Source organism: Camelus bactrianus, chromosome 28 (genome assembly GCF_048773025.1).
Source record: "Camelus bactrianus isolate YW-2024 breed Bactrian camel chromosome 28, ASM4877302v1, whole genome shotgun sequence".
Taxonomy (NCBI): domain Eukaryota; kingdom Metazoa; phylum Chordata; class Mammalia; order Artiodactyla; family Camelidae; genus Camelus; species Camelus bactrianus.
The window spans coordinates 22426057-22442937 of record NC_133566.1 but is presented as its reverse complement, the minus strand read 5'-3'; the positions used below and the strand labels follow the sequence as shown (position 1 = coordinate 22442937).

The following is a 16881-nucleotide window of genomic DNA, read 5'->3' as shown; positions in this document are numbered from 1 at the left end:
GAAGGTTTAAGGGCCACTGTCCACCGACACGTCACATTTAGTCACAGGCTATTATGAAAAGAAATAATTATTTTTCCAAGGTCTGCAGGCAGGACTGGATGCTGTGTGGGAAAAGTAGCAGGCACGATGGTTTGTGGCCTACCCTCTCTTGTCAGAAACACTCAGATGTGTGAGGCAGAGAGAGGTTTCAAAAATGATTGGAGAACCTGGTGATCGCTGCAGGGATTTGGGCAAGAATCAGCATGCCTCTCCTTGTCAACAGTCTGGGCTAAATCAGGCCAGAACTGGACACCTGGGAGGGTGCTGGGACAGGGTCCTGGGGAGCAAGCCAGGCTGGGGAGGGGGGTTATGCCAGGCACATTAGAGGGAGATGCCAGAGGAGCAGTAAGAACGGCTTAGCCTACACCAGCTGGAAGCAAGGGGGAAGAGCAGAGAAAGAGCTGAGGGCGGCAGATGTCTGGGACAGTAGAAAGATGGAGAACAGACTACTTTGAGATCTAGGGGTTTGAGATGTGCCCGATGGGCACCATAAGAGACTGGCCTGGTGGAGCAGAAGCAGTCAGCTGATTTAAAGAAGCATGGATGGACAATCCAGGAGCATATCCAGACCAGTTGTTGCAAGACTTCAGCACAAGATTCTCCGGCCAGCGCAACTGTTGTTCTGAGTTGAACGTTTGTTACAAGAACGCACCCAACATACGTTATCATATAATGGATTAGAAATACCCCAGTGTTGGGGGGAAGGTATAGCTCAGTGGTAGAGCACATGCCTCGCATGCATGAGGTCCTGGGTTCAATCCCCAGTACCTCCATTAAATAAATAAACCTAATTAACCCCTCCCCCCCAATTTTTTAAAAAACCCAGCGTTTGTTAACTTAATTTTCCTTTTTTAAAATCAGTGAAGAAGTTCTTGGTGCTCAGAAATGTGTCTGACTTGTTTTTGTGTCTCTACCAACCACCATGAATCCTCATTAGCAATAGATGTGTGTGCGTGTGTGTGCGCGTGCGTGTGAATTGTGTTCTACCCTGCATCTGGACTGACTCCCCTACTGCCTGCAATCCCCTTTAGTGGAGTTCCTCCAGTCGCTTCTCCCTCAGGCTCCTGGTCCCTGGAAACAATTAGGCAGTGGTTTCTTAGAATCCAGCAAGTTCTGCCCTCACAGGTCTGCAAAGGGGCAAATAAATAGTTGCATTGGAAATACTTGTTGGAGGAAAGAACTTGCATTCCTCATCAGCACCAAGCGTAAGAGACAGCGCCCCCTGTTGTGAGTAGCAGGTAGAAACAACAATCTAAATTCAGTAGAATGAAATTAGGCGTCCACCCATCGCCCCAGTCTCCTCATCCCCAGGATCCTGAAGCTTTCACGTGTTGTTTGACTTGAGGGAGGGGTTTAGGGTCCCAGGTGGGTTGTCTTTAGAGATGAACTGCTTAAGGTGAGAAACTGGCACTGACAGTCCCTGTTCGGTGACGTGAAGAAAGAACTGGTAAGAGCTCTGTTTCATTTCAACATACATTCATTCATTCATTCATTTTTTTATTATTTTTAAGTTTTTAAAATTTTATTATTTATTTTATTTTGTTTCGTTTTATTTTACTTTATTTTATTTTATTTTATTTTATTTTTCACCAGGGAAGACTGTGCCTCCCACCCCACTAACCCTTCCTGGAATCCAGGACCATCGCCATGGTTACAGACTGCTCCATCAGTAGTCCAGGGGACCACTCCTTACTGGTCTAGCTGACGTCAAGGTCTCTCACTGAGCAGACTGCATCTTCTGCTCTGGCTCCTCTGGTCAGGACAACTGCTGTCCCATCCTGAGATTCTCCTGGAGGGGACAAGATTAATTTAGAGGTTTTAAAGGACAGGCAACAAGAGCCAGAGGACCTATTTTTAAAATTAAATCTTCATTGAATTATGCGCATCTATATTTTATAAACCCTGATTTAAAACACTAACATCAGAGATAAGAAAAGTGCCTGTGTTACTTGTTATCCTTGAAGGAGTTGTTTGGAGGATTATGGTTGTCAGAAACCATAGGTTCACTCAGGAAGAAATTCTAAGCTGAGATCGTTTTCTTTTTCTACCAGTTTACTATTTACTAGCTGACTTGGACGTTACACAAAAAGCTAGTGAGATCTTGGATTGCATTGATCAGAGCAAGGGAGCAGAAGGCCCTCTGCCTGCCTAGACCCAGTAAAGGAATGCTGCAGTCCCTGGAGCGTGTGCACCTTAAAGGAAGAGACTGATCACCCGGGAGGTTATAGGAAGACAGCGAGCGACGTTTCTGCAGAAAAATCAGCTGACAGCCTGATGGGGGTTCCCTTGTAACTGACTGTTTTTCTCTTGCTGCCTTTAGAGTTTCCTCTCTACCTTCCACTTTGGCCGTATTAGTTATAATACGTCTTCATGCAGGTCTGTTTAGGTTCATCTTGTTTGGGACCCTCTGTGCTTCTTCTGCCTCGGTATCTGTTTTCACCTTTAGATTTGGGAAATTTTTAGCCATAATTTCTTCAAATGTGTTTTCAATCCCCTTTTCTCTTTCTTCTCCTTCTGGAAGGAGATCTTAAAAACAAACAAACAAAAAAACCCAAACAGTGGGGCACAAATGAACTTATTTACAAGACAGAAACAGACTCACAGACGTAGGGAAAAAACAACTCAGGGCTACCAGGGAGCCGACCGCAGCGGGTGGGAGGGATAAATCAGGAGTCTGGAAAAAGAAAAGAAGAAAGTGAGCGAAGGTGAGAGGTGGTTAGAAATCGTCTCCTGTGAGAAACAGTTGAAGCAATAGTTGAATTCATCCTGGAGATGAGTTTACTTGAGAGAACTGCGTTACCCTTGAACATTTACGAGACCGGCACGTGCACGAGTGAGGAAATATATGGGATCTCAGAGAGGAGAACTCCCACTGTGGTGTACGGTAATGAGCACAGATTTCAGATCAGTTTAAAGAACTTTCAGCAGAGTCATTCAGACTTCGTTTACTGGTGCCTCCACTGCAGTAACAGTTGCCAAGCTTAAGTTGGATGTAAACCTGCTTAGTCGAACTATGGGGACCACCTGCGTCTGAAGCATAGAGCTGGCCAGAGGGAAGGCACATATTCAGATTCCTGGGCCCAACCCTAGACCTACTGAATCAGTCTCAGGGCTTGTGGCCCTTGAATCTGCATTTTGAATAGGTTTTACTGATGTCACTCAAGTTTTCAGACACGCCGTAGCTCAAACCCATCCTGAGTCTGACCAGCAGGTCTTTTGACAAATGCTGCCTTCATCCCTGGTTGAAGAACTGAGACGCTGGTTTCTAGAGTCTACATTCTTCCCCAGTAGTTTCAAGGCCCTGAATTTGACAATCCTGCCTGTCTCAGCTTCAGCTTTTCTCTCCAGTCGCCGTTTCAGGAGCCCTCCAGGTCTCAGTGTCTTCATGGCTTCAGGCGCTCCCCGGCGGCTGTTTTCCCCTTTCATCACAAATCCTAACATCGTTACAGTCAGTACCATAGCACGACTCTTTTGCACAGTTTATGTTTCCCTGTCACTTACGCATTTGGGTCTTCTCTCCCCAGCAGGTAAGAAGGGGGTCTGAGGCCCTCGGCATGGTGCCCTGGCCAAGGAGTTCCAGGGTGTGGTGCTTCAAGGGGCAGTTTAGGTCATTTAGGTCAACTCGCCATCTGAGGCTTGAATCTCCTGCACCGAGTGGCTCAGCAGAGCCCAGCATCCCCAGCACCCCTGCTGGGAACTTACAGCCTTCCGGGCACACCTGCTCCACATCCCATCTTTGGGCAAGTTTGACTTCTTCATTACTTGGGGTGAATATCATTCCCTCTCTAACTTCTATTTGTCAGCTCAGGATTCTCCTTGAGTCTTCATAGAACAAACCCTGCAAAACACCTGCTGTAAAATCAGGTCCATCCCCATATCCCTTTGTTTTCCCCAGGCCTCACTGCAGTTTGCTCTCTTGATGTGTTTGTTTCCGGGACTTCTTGCTGAAGTAAGTCTGATTAGAAAGGAGAGTAGCATTTGATAGGAAATAAAATTATCGAAGTGAATTTACTTTTGAGAAATATCTGGAGAACATGCCTTAGCATATTAATGATCACAACAAAAAGGTCTTGAAGATGTCCATTTTGATGCATGTCCCTTTTAGAACATGTTCACGGTGAGCTTCTAAAGAGCTTTGTGATTGTCAGGTGACAGCCTCTCATTGTCAGAATAAATTCTGCAGATGCTGAATTGGTAACATTGAAACAGGTGACACTATACGTTACGATTTTAACTTGCCATACCGTCGCACACTAACTCATGAAATTACAAATAAATGTCACACCTGTGGCAGTTTTCACTTGAACTTCTTTTTTTTTTATTATCTTCTTCTGCAATTTTTATTCAGAGCCCTGAAAGGAATACATGTACTTAGCAAAGTGCCTGCCTGTAGCCTAATGCCAGTTCTCCTCCTAGCAGCAAAGGAGACATCACCGAAGTGACGCAGAAATGCATTATGGGTGGGACGGCTGCTCTGCACCCTGTCACCTGCAGCGGGGGTGGAGAATGGCAGGTGTCCATGTCATCTCTCTGGATCCTCCTGTGACCGGTGGTGTGTTTCAGAGGCAGCTGGGTGGGTTACGCATGCTTGCACTAGAGAAAGGGATCTACATTGTTCCTGAAGAGTTTCAAGTGCAGACTCACTACGTCTCTGTGCTGGGGGTGCAGAGAGGGCTTCTGTTCACCTCTTCTTCACCGTGGTAATTAGGGAGGGAGTCCCAGCCTGAGGTTCCCGGGATGGATGAGCGTCCTAGACAAGGGAGGTGCTGCTGTTGTGGGCTCTTGCCGGACCACGCACCGTCGCTGCCTGTTTCTGCTCACTGCCGTTCATTATAAAATGATTTCTGTGGTTATCTGATTCCTTTCTGTTTCCACTGATCAGCTCTCCAAAGGCAGGTGCAGTGTGAGTGGTTTTGCCCTCTCCTGAATTACAGCATCTCTGACAGCGCCGAGTGCCTGTGAGGAAGCCGGCAGTCAATGAATGTTGGTTGAATTAATGAAGGCATCCATTCAATAGTTACAGCTGCCATTTCCTTCATAATCTTTCTCCTGTCTTCCTTATCCCAGGGCCACTGTCCAGTTTACCTTCTGAGTGTGTCTCGACTTGTTTTGGTCCAGCCTCCGGAAGGCCACATGTCTGAGTCCCTCCCACCTCTGCCCTGTCCTGTAAGGTGCTTCCAGACTCATCGTCTCCAGGCTGTTCTGATCATGTCAGCCTGGCTGGCGCTTCATCCCTGCAAGTCCCTGTGCTCACAGACATTCTCACTTTGACTCCTCCTGAAGGCCTGCCCTGTTTCTCAGAGACCGAGCCCTCAGTCCACTGAAGAAATACCGAGAGCAGCTGCTGTGCGTCAGGGACAGTGAGAGGGGTGAACGGATGAATGAGGCGCAGTTTTTCCCTGTAGGAACACTCACAGTCAAGGGCAGGGGAAGCAGAGCTAGAAGCAGTCATGACGTGATGCAACACAAGTTCTTGCTCAGGGGAGACCGGTGCTACCGGGGGCAAAGGAGAGGAGGTGGGGGACTCCTGCTTCAGTGCTCGGTGCCCGCGTGTGGAGGCCGCTGGCCGTGCCCCTGCCCCGGCACTGACCTCCAGTCACATGTGACCGAGCTTCCTGTTTTTGAGTCTCAGCGTCCTTGCATAGACTCCCATGACACCGCGCCACAGACTGGGTGCCTCGAACAACAGACATTTATTTCCTCACGGCCCTGGAGGCTAGAGGTCTAAGATCGGGGCAGCAGAAATTTCAGTTTCCAGTGAGGGCTCTCTTCCTGGCCAGCAGGTGGCCACCTTCTCACCCTGTCCTCGCACGGCCTGCCTTTCGTGTGCAGGCACACAGAGAGAGCGAGCTCTCGTGTCCTCCTCTTGTGAGGGCACCCGTCCTGTTGGTTAAAGGCCCAGCCTATGACCTCACTTAACCTTTATCACCTCCTTCTCGGCCCTCTCTCTAAATACAGTGGGAGTGAGAGCTTTAACGTAAGAGTTTTGGGGATGGGTGAGGAAACTCAGTCCATAGCAGCCTCGGTGGGCTGCACCTGCCAGTTGCATCTCCCGGCCAGAGTCTGTCCCCACCTCGCCAACCCAGCGGCCCTTGGCTCACGTGTTCGTAGCGCTGAGCGTCGGCTTCCGATTTGCACATGGTGTTACTTTCACAGTGCAGGAGCTCACCTGAAGGTCGTCCACCCGGCCACAGTGTTGACTGTGACCCCGGGCAATTTACATAACCCTGCCAAGCCTTGGGTTTTTCACTGCAAACAGTGGTACCAGGTTGCTGACCTCACAGGCCTGTGGGGAGGATTGAAGGCAATAACGCATGCCGAGCACCTAGCCCCGTTCGAGCGTCTACTCGGCACTGGGCGAAGGTCGGCTCCGCACTCCAGCCCCTGCCTCCACGGCTAACCCGCTGAGTCCCAGAGGCCGAGAATTATGTCTTCTCCTTCCTCTCTGTCTCCGAAGATAGAGCGCCAGGTGGAGTGCCTGACTGAAGCCACCATGCAGGGAACCTCTGTTGTCCAGGAAGTGCTGACAAGTCTATTTTGTGTTCGCTGCCAGGAACCCTAGAGAAACTTTTAGCCTAGAATAGGCCATTCCTAGTGGCAGAGAACAGTTGTGTCTGTCGTATACCACTCATTCACGAGGGATTATCTTTGCTTTGTGCTGGGTCATTTACCTTGAGTTGGAAGGATGCAAAATGAATTAGCCTGGAGGACAGGAGTCGGGGGTGATACGGTTTGTATTAGGACTTTTTGAAATACAATGTTGATATTCGGCCGTAATAACCAACACATTGAAAAGCTAATTCGGCAGGAGGAATTCTGAGAAGAAATGTAACGTGTTTGTCACTAAGGAGGACTGCATAGCCAAGTGATTTTGTTATGCATTTTAAAGTGTTTGTAAACCCTTGGGTAGCTATAGTCAATTTTTAAACACGTTTCCTCATTAATTTTCAATTTGTAAATGTACATGGTACAGGAGTGTTTTAATCATCGGGGGAGGCTGCTTCACAGATGGCTCTTGTGTGACCTAAAATTTCAATGATTATAACGAAGCAGAATGGATGATGGTAAACTTGCCAGGAGATTTGCTGATTGTCAACAGTTTTCCAGTTTTGCTGCTGTTCTTAAGGATTTAGTGCTTCTTAAACATGAAAGGAAGACAGTTGTAATGGGGCTTTCAGGACCAGCAATTGCCTAATGAAATAATTTTTGGTCAGCTCCTTGCTATTCTGTGTGGAATTCTTGCCAGGGAAAACACACCAGCAGAATTATTGATCATGTTGAATCGAATATACACAGAAGACGTTTCATCGTCAGTTCTCCACGCCAGCACGTGGGAGGCAGTTTCACACCTCTGTCTTACACTGTGTGCTGAAGTCCCGATTAACATGTGAGAAGGTCTCTGAAACTAAATGCTGGTTTGATTCATTCATGCCAGTGTTCTTCTTTGGCACCAGGAGTTAAGAATTGCCTGGGGAGGGGATTTAGCAGGTGGAACTGTGAAGATCTGAACTTAAGATGCATCTGGAAACCCAGAGTCACAATCAGCAAATCCTTTTATTCGACCTCTGTTTCCGCTTCCCCATGTGCGGGTCACTTGTGTGTTGTAGCCCCGACCTTACCAGCTAATCAGCATTCAGGGCTGCACACAGGAAATAACAGAGTCTTGAAAGTTAAACCAAGTTCTCACTATCTCAGTGGCCACGAGGGAGATAGTTAGCCTTTCTGAATTTTGGTTTTCCGAAGAAGGGATAGTTAACCCTGCCAAAGGGAGAGGCTGTGCAGTGGGAGCAGCCCGTGTCGTCGTCCAGCCCGGGACGTGCTCCACAAATGACAGTTCTTTCTTGGAAACTTGCTCCCTTCTTTCTCTGTGATGGGTGGTTTCCACCCTTTGCCCCGACTGCGCATGCCTGGAGCCCACGCGTTCCTCCACTGTGAGCCCCTGTTTTCTCAGGGAGGCCTGGGCCCTGCCTTTAGCTGACAGACGCTTGCAACATCGGATTCCTAGCGATGCTGAGGATCTCAAGGGGGCTCCCGGAGAAGAGCCCAGAGCGAAGTGAGAGCAGAATATTCACTGTCAGGTCGTGAGAAGCACCCCGGTAAGCATCCCGGCACCGCAGTGGGACCTAGAACGCTTGTCCTGTGGGGGTTCTGGTCGGGAAGCGCCCCTTCCTGTCCCCTAGCTGGAGCGCGTGCCGATGTGGTAACCGTGCTGGGTGTGATACCCGGCGCCAGCCTGCTGGCCTCATCTTCAGCGCTCATCCCCCGACCACGCAGCGTCCCCGGCAGTGCCGTCTTCCCTCGCTGCCCGGTGCCTCACCTGCCGCCTTAGCGGATTCTGCCAGAGAGAAGAAAAGGAACGTTTCAGGAGCTTCCTGGGAGTGGGTTGGATGAGTTCCTCGTCCCAGAAGACTTTTCATTTTAATGAGGACCAAGCAGAGTGAGAAGCCAGAGGAAGGAAAGGTCTTCTGGCGAAGCATAAATATGTGGACCTGGGGCAGAGCAGCCCTGGAGCAGCTGTGGCTTCTCAGCGCAGAGACAGGTGATCTCCACTGACCTGGCGAGGAGAGGTCGACGGACATGAAAATGCACAGCCTAGAATTCTGCTGGGAGTTCTGTTTTATTCGGCGCACTTTCTGAGGACTCAAGCCCGGGAGGTGGCCTCTCAGATCGCTCCATGAGACTGTTCCACCAGGCCAGGGAGGGGCCAGGATATACAGGAGTTTGTTTGTTTGTTTGTTTTGTTTTTGTTTTTTTGTTTTTTGCAACAAAGACCAGGTAGTTGGAACATTACAATATTACTGTTAAAGAAAGCCAGACATCCCAAGTTAAGGAATTCAGCGCTTTTCTGTGTGTGGGATGGTGCAGAGGTCTGCGCTCACTGAACTCCCTCCTTTGATGTGCACCTGGCTGTCTAGGGCCAGTGTCTGTTCTTCCATATGCTGCGTTCCCTCGGGGGGCACCGCTGGGGGTGCGGCAGAGGCAGGCTCCCTGCTGGTCTGCATCCTGGGTGTCTGGGGCAGTGGTGGTGGCTGATGACTGGATGGCCACAGCATCCTTTGTTTATGGAGATGGCCGGCAATATTTTTCATTCCCAGCGGCTGTCACGTGGAACCTTCTTTGTTCCACGTGCATCAGACATGTGGGTAGAGACTAGTGTTTGAATATCAGAACCCACATGAACCAGAACACTCAGTGAACTCACCTCTCTGCCCGCTGCCTGTCTCCTCGGCACTTCGATGCAGGGAAAGCCCACTCTCAGCGGTGGTGGTGGGACCCCCTCTCCCTTGCTTGGCAGGCGCCGTTCCTGCTGAGCCCAGTCACAGCCTCGGGATCCTTCTCAGCGCAGCCTTGCTCCATCACATTTTACTCATGTGACGACATCTACTTGCCTTCCTAGGGCTGTGAGCGGCAGGTCCTAGACAGATCTGCAGGAAACAGTGCCCTCTCCCATTTTACTGACTAGAAGACTCCCGTTAGAGGGGTCACGTAGAGCTTCACCAGAGTCACTCAGATGGTTCCCTGCAGAAGGACAGCTCAGCATGGAGCCTGACTTTTCCAAACCCTGGGCTTTCCTGCTCCATCAAGCTGCTTCCCTGAAGCCAGAGTTTTAACTTTGTTTAGTTTAGTTTTTCACGTTCTTCAGAAGCTGTGAACACACAGCAGTAGTCTTCCGGTAAGGTTTTCAGTTTGATGCTTCTTTACTTAGCAGAGGGCTTGGAGGAACCTGAGTTGGACTCATCTGAGATACTTCACCTGCCTTCAGCCGCTGGGGACCCTGGTCAGTGAAATAAACAATTGGTTTCAGTGACAGCAGAGTCCAGGTGAACCCTGGTTTTAGGGTTGGCCCATGACTGGGCCTTTTCGTATGGCCTGCCATGTTGAGAGAGGATTCATGGCCAGTCACACTGACTCCTGGAGTCTTCCGTCACGTGGAGCCTCTGGCCCCCAGGCCACCACTGTATTGTGACTGGGGGGTGTAGGTGTACTTCCAGCATGTTTGGTCCCCTGAATTCCAGGAAGCGGCCAAGTGCAGCGTCATATTCTCTTCTCTTCCAGAACCTTCTGTTTGGCACAGAAATGCATGCTCTGCTCTGGACGGCAGGTTGGTCTGTGTGTGGCTCTTCACCCAAACAACCCACCGTGGGAGTATTCGCGGGGCGCTCTTCTGAGAACTGGGTTGGCGTTCAGAGCTGGGCCAACTCCCCGGAGCCCCCTGGCCACCCGCGCACAGGTCCAGCTAAATGCTTTCCTTACTTGCCTCACCACAGCTCCAGTTGTTACCCAGATAAAATCTCACTGAAGCCGTGTTGCCTGTGTGGCCGTCCCTGAGCAGCCGCGCCCATATTCATTTAGACGAGGGCCGCTTCGTGTGGTTGACTGTGTCACATTCACATGCTTGCCATTGTCGAGACGCCATTCACATGGTTGTCCCTGTAGGTTTTTCTAGTTGTTACCACCATGTTCCAGGATATGATAGCAAAGTGCCTTGAAGCAGGGGCGCTTTTTATTAAGTCACACAAAGGTGCCGTGCTGAATAATGGCAGAGCTACCTACCAATTCGTTGCCCAGACAAGCACCAACAAAAATCCGTGTTATTCTCCGTTACACAGTACACATCTTGGAGTCTAGAAGGAAGCAGTCGTTGACTGGGTGTCTCTTGAGCTGCCAGAAACTAGGCTGGGCAGTACGTTCTCCTTTAATTCCCATCATAACCACAAAGCGTAGGTATAATCTCATTTGAGAGATTGAACTGTAAGTCATTTGTACAAGGTCATGAAGTCGACGATAATGACAGACCAGTGATTTGGACGCTGATTGCCCGGATGCTGAGGTCGATGTTTTTCCTGTGTATCCCATTGGTCCCCAGGACCCACAGCTCAGGGCACATCCTGCCTAGGATGCTCAACAAACGCTGTGAGAATTAATTGGTTAAAGGAGAGGAGCCGAAAGCTGCTCATGAGGTTGTCAGGGTTTTGTTGCGTAGTCTGTGGAGTGTAGCGGCCCCTTCCCAGGGTGCAGGGGAGGGAGAAGCAGTGACATGGACCATACAGACCCGGAGCTGCTTGGGAGCATCAAGGTCAGAGCTGGCTCTCCATCCTTATGCCCCCAGAATCTGCCCACCTGCCTCTGTCTGGGGCAGCACGACCGTGGTGGTGTGGATGGTTGTCAGGAGTATGGCGGACGCCGACTGAGCCATCTTAGAAACTCCCTGGAGCCCAGTTTGGTTGGAACTGCTTGGAGGAAGGGCATATGGAGATCTTTTAACCTCTTTTAATATTCAGTATCTCACATGCAAATGTCTAGGCAACATGGTTCTGTGGAACACAGCCATGCTCAGTCAATGGCAGAGTTGAGTCATTGCAAGAGAGGATGTAAAATATTTACTATCTGACCTTTCACAGAAAAAGTCAGCTGATCCTTGCGACAGAGAGTAACGGGGCTATAATTTGACCAGGGCGGGTCTTCATTACTGTTGTCATCATTGGTATTTTTTATGTCTTCTAGCTGAGTAAGCCCTGATAAGCTACTTAGCCCATTGTCTCATTTGGACTGGATCAACTTTAAAGACCATTCTCATGCCATCCAAAATCACAACAGGATATGAGCTCACCCCTCACAGTATGACAGCAAAAAGACAAGAAATAACAAGTGTTGATGAGCGTGTGGGGAAAAGGGAGCCCTCACGCACTGTTGGTGGGATTGTAAATCGGTAACAGCCACTGTGGAAAACAGTATGGAGGTTCCTCAAAAAATTAAAAATAGAACTACCATACAATCCAGGAATTCCATTTCTGGATATTTATGCAAAGAAGACAAAAACACGAATTATAAAAGATGCACCCCAGTGTTCATGGCAGCACTATTTACAATAGCCAAGATGGAGAAGCAAAGCAACCTAAGAACCCATTGATAGATGAATGGATAAAGATGTATAGTGCAATAAAGAATATTCATTATATAATATAATGGAATATTATTCTGCCATTAAAAAGAATGAAACCTACTGGGGAAGGTATAGCTCAGTGGTAGAGCACATGCTTAGCACGCATGAGGTTCTGGGTTCAATCCCCAGTATCTCTGTTAAAAATAAATAAGTCTAATTACCTGCCCCCCTGCCAAAAATAATAAAATAATGCAATAATAAGTCAATAAAAATTAAAAAATAAAATATTTTAAAATAAATAAATAATAAAAAGAGTAAAGCTTTGCCATTTGCAATGACATAGATTCACTTAGATGCTAAGTGAAATAAATGAGACAGAGAAAGACAAATTGCATATGATTTCACTTGTATGTGGAATCTACAAAACAAATGAAAAAAATGAAACAAAGCAGAAATTGACTTGTATGGAGAAGTAACTGGCAATTATCAGAGAGAAGGGTGGAGGAATGGGCAAAAAAAGTGAAGGGGATTAAGAGGTACAAACTTCAGTTATAAAATAAATAAATCACAGGGTTGTAGAGTGGAACATCATGGTGAATACAGTCAAAAATATTAAAATGACTTTGTATGCGGACAGATGGTCCACTAGACTTAACCATGGTGATCATTTTGAAACGTATAAACGTATCAAGTCACTATGTTGTACAACCTGAAACTAATATAATATTGCAAGTCAATTATATATACTTCAATTATTATTTTTAATTAAAAAATTGAATTTAGAAAACTTAAAATTTTTAAAAAGTGTAAAATAAAAACTATAAAAATTCCAGAAGATAAGGAAGGATAGGAGAAAATGTAAATGACCTTTGGTTTGACGATGACATTTTAGATAAAACATCTAAAGGATGGTCAATAAAATAATTTTAAGTTGGACTTAATTAAAAGAAAAAACTTCTGATCTGTGAGAGAGACTTTGAAAAGAATAAAACAAGCCACAGACTAGGGGAAAATATTTGCAAAAAGTACATTTCATAAAGGACTGTTATCCTAAATACACAAAGAACACTTAAAACTCAACACTAAGTAAACGAACAAACTGATTCTTTTTAAAATGGGTCAAAAACTTGAACACCTTACCAAAGAAAATTCACAAATGACCAATAAGTATATGAAGATGTGTTCAACATCATATGTTATCAGAGAAACACAAATGGAAAGAACAATGAGATCCCACTACACAGCTACTAAAATGACAAAAATCTAAACCACTGACAGTGTTGGTGGGAATGCAAAATTGTAAAGCCATTTGGGAAGATAGTCTGGCAATTCCTTACAAAACTAAACATACTTTACTTTTATGTTTCATGCTTTCACTGTATGATCCAGCAATCACGGTCCTTGGTATGTTCTAAGTTGAAAACTTATGTCCAACATAATAACCTGTGTACGGATATTTATAGCAGCTTTATTTATAATTGCCCCGAAATGGAAGCAACCAAAATATCCTTCAGTAGGCCAGTGGATAAATAAGCTATGGTACTTCTGCATAATGGAATAATGTTCAGTGCTAAAAATACATGCGCTATCAAGCCATAAAAAGACACGGAAGACTCTTAAATGCATTTACTCCATTTGCAATGTACGTACTGAAAGAAGCCAATCTCCATACCGTATGATTCCGAATATATGACGTTCTGGAAAAGGCAAAACTATGAAGACAGTAAAAGGATCAGTGGTTTCCAGGGGTTAGGGAAGAAAGGGGGGAGTAGGCAGAGCACATAGAATTTTTAGGGCAGAGAAACTATTCTGTAAAACTGTATAAATGATGGCTACATGTCGTTCTATATTTGTTAATACTCACAGAATGTACAGCCCCAAGAGTGAATCCTATTCTAAGCTATGGAGTTTGGATAATAGTGATGTGTCAGTGTAGTTCATCCACTGTAACAAATGTACCGCTCTGGTGGGAAAGGGTGATACTGGAGGAACTGGGGGCAGGAGGGAGGCAGGCAGGCAGGCAGGCAGTTCACGGCAACTTTCCACTTAAGTTTGATGTGAATATAAAAATGCTCTAAAAATAAAGTCTTTTTTTTTGAAAAGTAAAAAAATAAATGACAAAGGCCATTCCTACTTGATTTCATGACTCTCTGAATGGTACAGTCAAGTGTCTCTCTGTCAGTTACATTTGTTCAGGTACTCACAGCAAGGTTTGTATCCGACCCAGCTTCTCTCTGCCCCCGACCCAGAGTCCTGTGCACCTCATTCCATCGTCAGATGGCATGTGCAAATGACTTGTGTTAGTCTAAGGAAAACATAATTATGAAGGTAAGACCCATACAAAATAAGGTCATTTACTGAACCAAATATGAATGATACTCGGATCACCTATTGTTTGGGATTTTCTGCCTCAGTGCTCCCCCCACTGGAGAAGCTGGCTGTGCCTGGGGCTGGAGCAGTAGCTTCCACGTGGGTTTGTAAAGGCTGCCTGGTGAAATAATTAGCCCGATGCCATCCATCCATCAGAGTCAGTCCCGTGCAGCTGTCACCCCCCAGTCCCGGGGTGTGCTTAACACAGATGTTGGAGCCTTTTCAGGCAGACTCCTGGAAGCATGTATCACATTTTATCCAAGAGGAAAAAAAAATTAAAAGTCAGAGAATAGTTTTTTAAAACTCAGGGAACATATGAATTGCATGTGACAATATGGAGCTGTAGCTTTCAGCCTTTGGGGAGTCAGTCTGATTTTGTCCAAAATCTTCACACAGAACTAAGTGTAGTTCAAGAGCAGATGACTGATAAAATAATTAATGGCAAGCAAAGCTATTTTTTAAAAGTGTGTTGATCACACTAGTATCGGCATACATTGTGAAAATAACAGTGCAGACATGCGAAGTTATCTTCATTCAGTAAACCGCTCTTGTGCACATAAGGATTTGGATACTCGCTTCTATAAATTACAGATTCCCCCAGGAGTGTGCAGCCCGTAGATTAGGAGTCATCCATCTGGATCAGGAGCTGACAAACTACAGCTCGAGGGCCAAATCTGGCCCTCCGCCTGTTTTGGTAAATAAAAGTTTTATTGAAACACAGCCACACTTGTCGTTGACTCACTGTGTCTGCTTTCACACTTGCAATGGCAGAGTTGAGTAGTTGTGACAGAAACGACCCATCACTCAACCCCAAAGCATTTGCTGTCTGGTTCATTTCTGAGAAAACATACTGACCCTTGCTGTAGATGACTGTTTTCCCAAGGACAAGGATGGTTTGCAGGTATTTAAAGCCCAGTGTGTCGTAAACATTTAAGTAGTAGCTGATGAGAAGTACGAAAATACGACAAAGCTATTTATGGGATTCTGGTGTATTAATTTTGGATATTGTGTCAAATTCTGGATTAAAAGAGCTCAGGGTTGTTTTGTTATTTGTACATATCACTCCTTCACCTCTAAGGCCAACCATTTATTCAACCTACTTAAAGGAACTTTTATTTTTTTCGGGGAAACTCTCCAAGTGTTTATCACTGTTTTACTGTCTGCATCATGAGATGTTTTTGAGTGCTTTCTGACGGGCACTTGGTGAGGATCCAAGAGCTTAAGAATTTGAACACACAGAAAACCCTCTCCTGTAAATGAGCTAAATTTATGCTCTTCTGTTCCCCAGGCATATCTTCTCCTTGTTGCTAAGAGAAGATGGACAATATTTAGCAACGTGATTTATTTGAAAACCATTTCAGATCTACCCTCTTTTATACAACAGGAAGTAGGTTCCTGAATGGGAAAGCCATGTTGATTTCAGGAAATCAAATCCAGAGTTTTATCCAAATACATAAAAAAAAAAAAACCTGGGGCAAGTTTTTTGTTTGTTTGTTTGTTTGTTTGTTTTGATACTCATTTTCAAAAGATGAAAATGTAGCCTCAAATACATAGGTTTTGCTCGGTTTTATTTGCATGAAGTCAATTTTCTTTCTTTATTGTAAGCTTTTTATACAGCCTGTTTTCCAGCCCTGTGGCCACACCTCCTGTCCTTGTATTCCGCTGCCCGAAGATGTCCTCCCACGCAGCTTGGGCTTTGCACCGTTTTCCACCCAAAGTGTCGGTTTGTGTCCTCACCTCCGTAAGCGAAAGCTTGCAGGGGGAACGTGTAAGGGAGCTTTGTGGCTGACCCCCTGTGCTCCCGGGAACGACCCGTCTCAGAAGGCTGGCACCGCTGGGAGTTGTGTTCACAAGTCGGGAACTGGGCTTGTCCTTCCAGACCTGCCTGCAGAAGTGAGGTGGGGAGCGGCCGATGCGATGGGATCGGCGTTGTAGGCAGAAGTGGGCGTCTGGGGGCCAGTGATACTTACACAGGCGCTTTGTTAGATAATGTCGTGTAAGAGCTGAGGCCTGACTCAGGCGCCATGCTTTGTGGGCTGCCAGTTTCAGTGCTGTTTCTGTTTCTATCCAGGCCTCCCCGGCTGTGTGGGCCAGCCCTTGTTGGCCTGAGGAGCATTCATTCATCCCCTCTTTCATTCAGCAGTTGAGTCATTGCATTTGCGAGGTGTGGTCCTGTGTGCTGTGGGATATGATGTGAACTTGGGATAATTGGTTGAGACGGGGCAATCTACCCATCGAAGAAGACGTTATTTGCCTGACAGTTGAAAATATAGAGGGAGGCGGCAGTGAACTCCCATCTTCTGAAGACTGAGCTGTCAAGGAACTGAGAATTGGAAAGTTTTTCAAGACCATTGTCTTCATTCCCTAATGGCTAGAACAGAAGATACTAAATTAACTGAACCAGTGAGAGCAAGACGGCAATCTAAAACATGGTGGTGGGGGGAGCAGATAGAGACGGAAGTCAGCAACCACTCATGAATAACATGGTGTAGCCTGAACCCTGGGAGAATGGACACCTCACTAATGGTGTGCCCCACGGAGGAAGCTGCTCCAGGAGAGAGAACAGCGTGGGCAGAGCACAGCCACGT

At 46.6% G+C, this 16881-nt stretch overlaps 1 protein-coding gene and 1 non-coding gene across 3 annotated transcripts in view; both read left to right on the top strand.

Annotated features, from left to right (window-relative positions):
- The window catches only part of CTNNA2 (catenin alpha 2), a 944639-nt gene that overhangs the window by 472273 nt on the left and 455485 nt on the right, over positions 1-16881 (top strand). The gene's annotated exons all lie outside the window — the stretch shown is intronic.
- On the top strand, positions 740-812 carry TRNAA-CGC (transfer RNA alanine (anticodon CGC)). Its single transcript has one exon. It is a non-coding gene; the product is annotated as a tRNA-Ala (tRNA).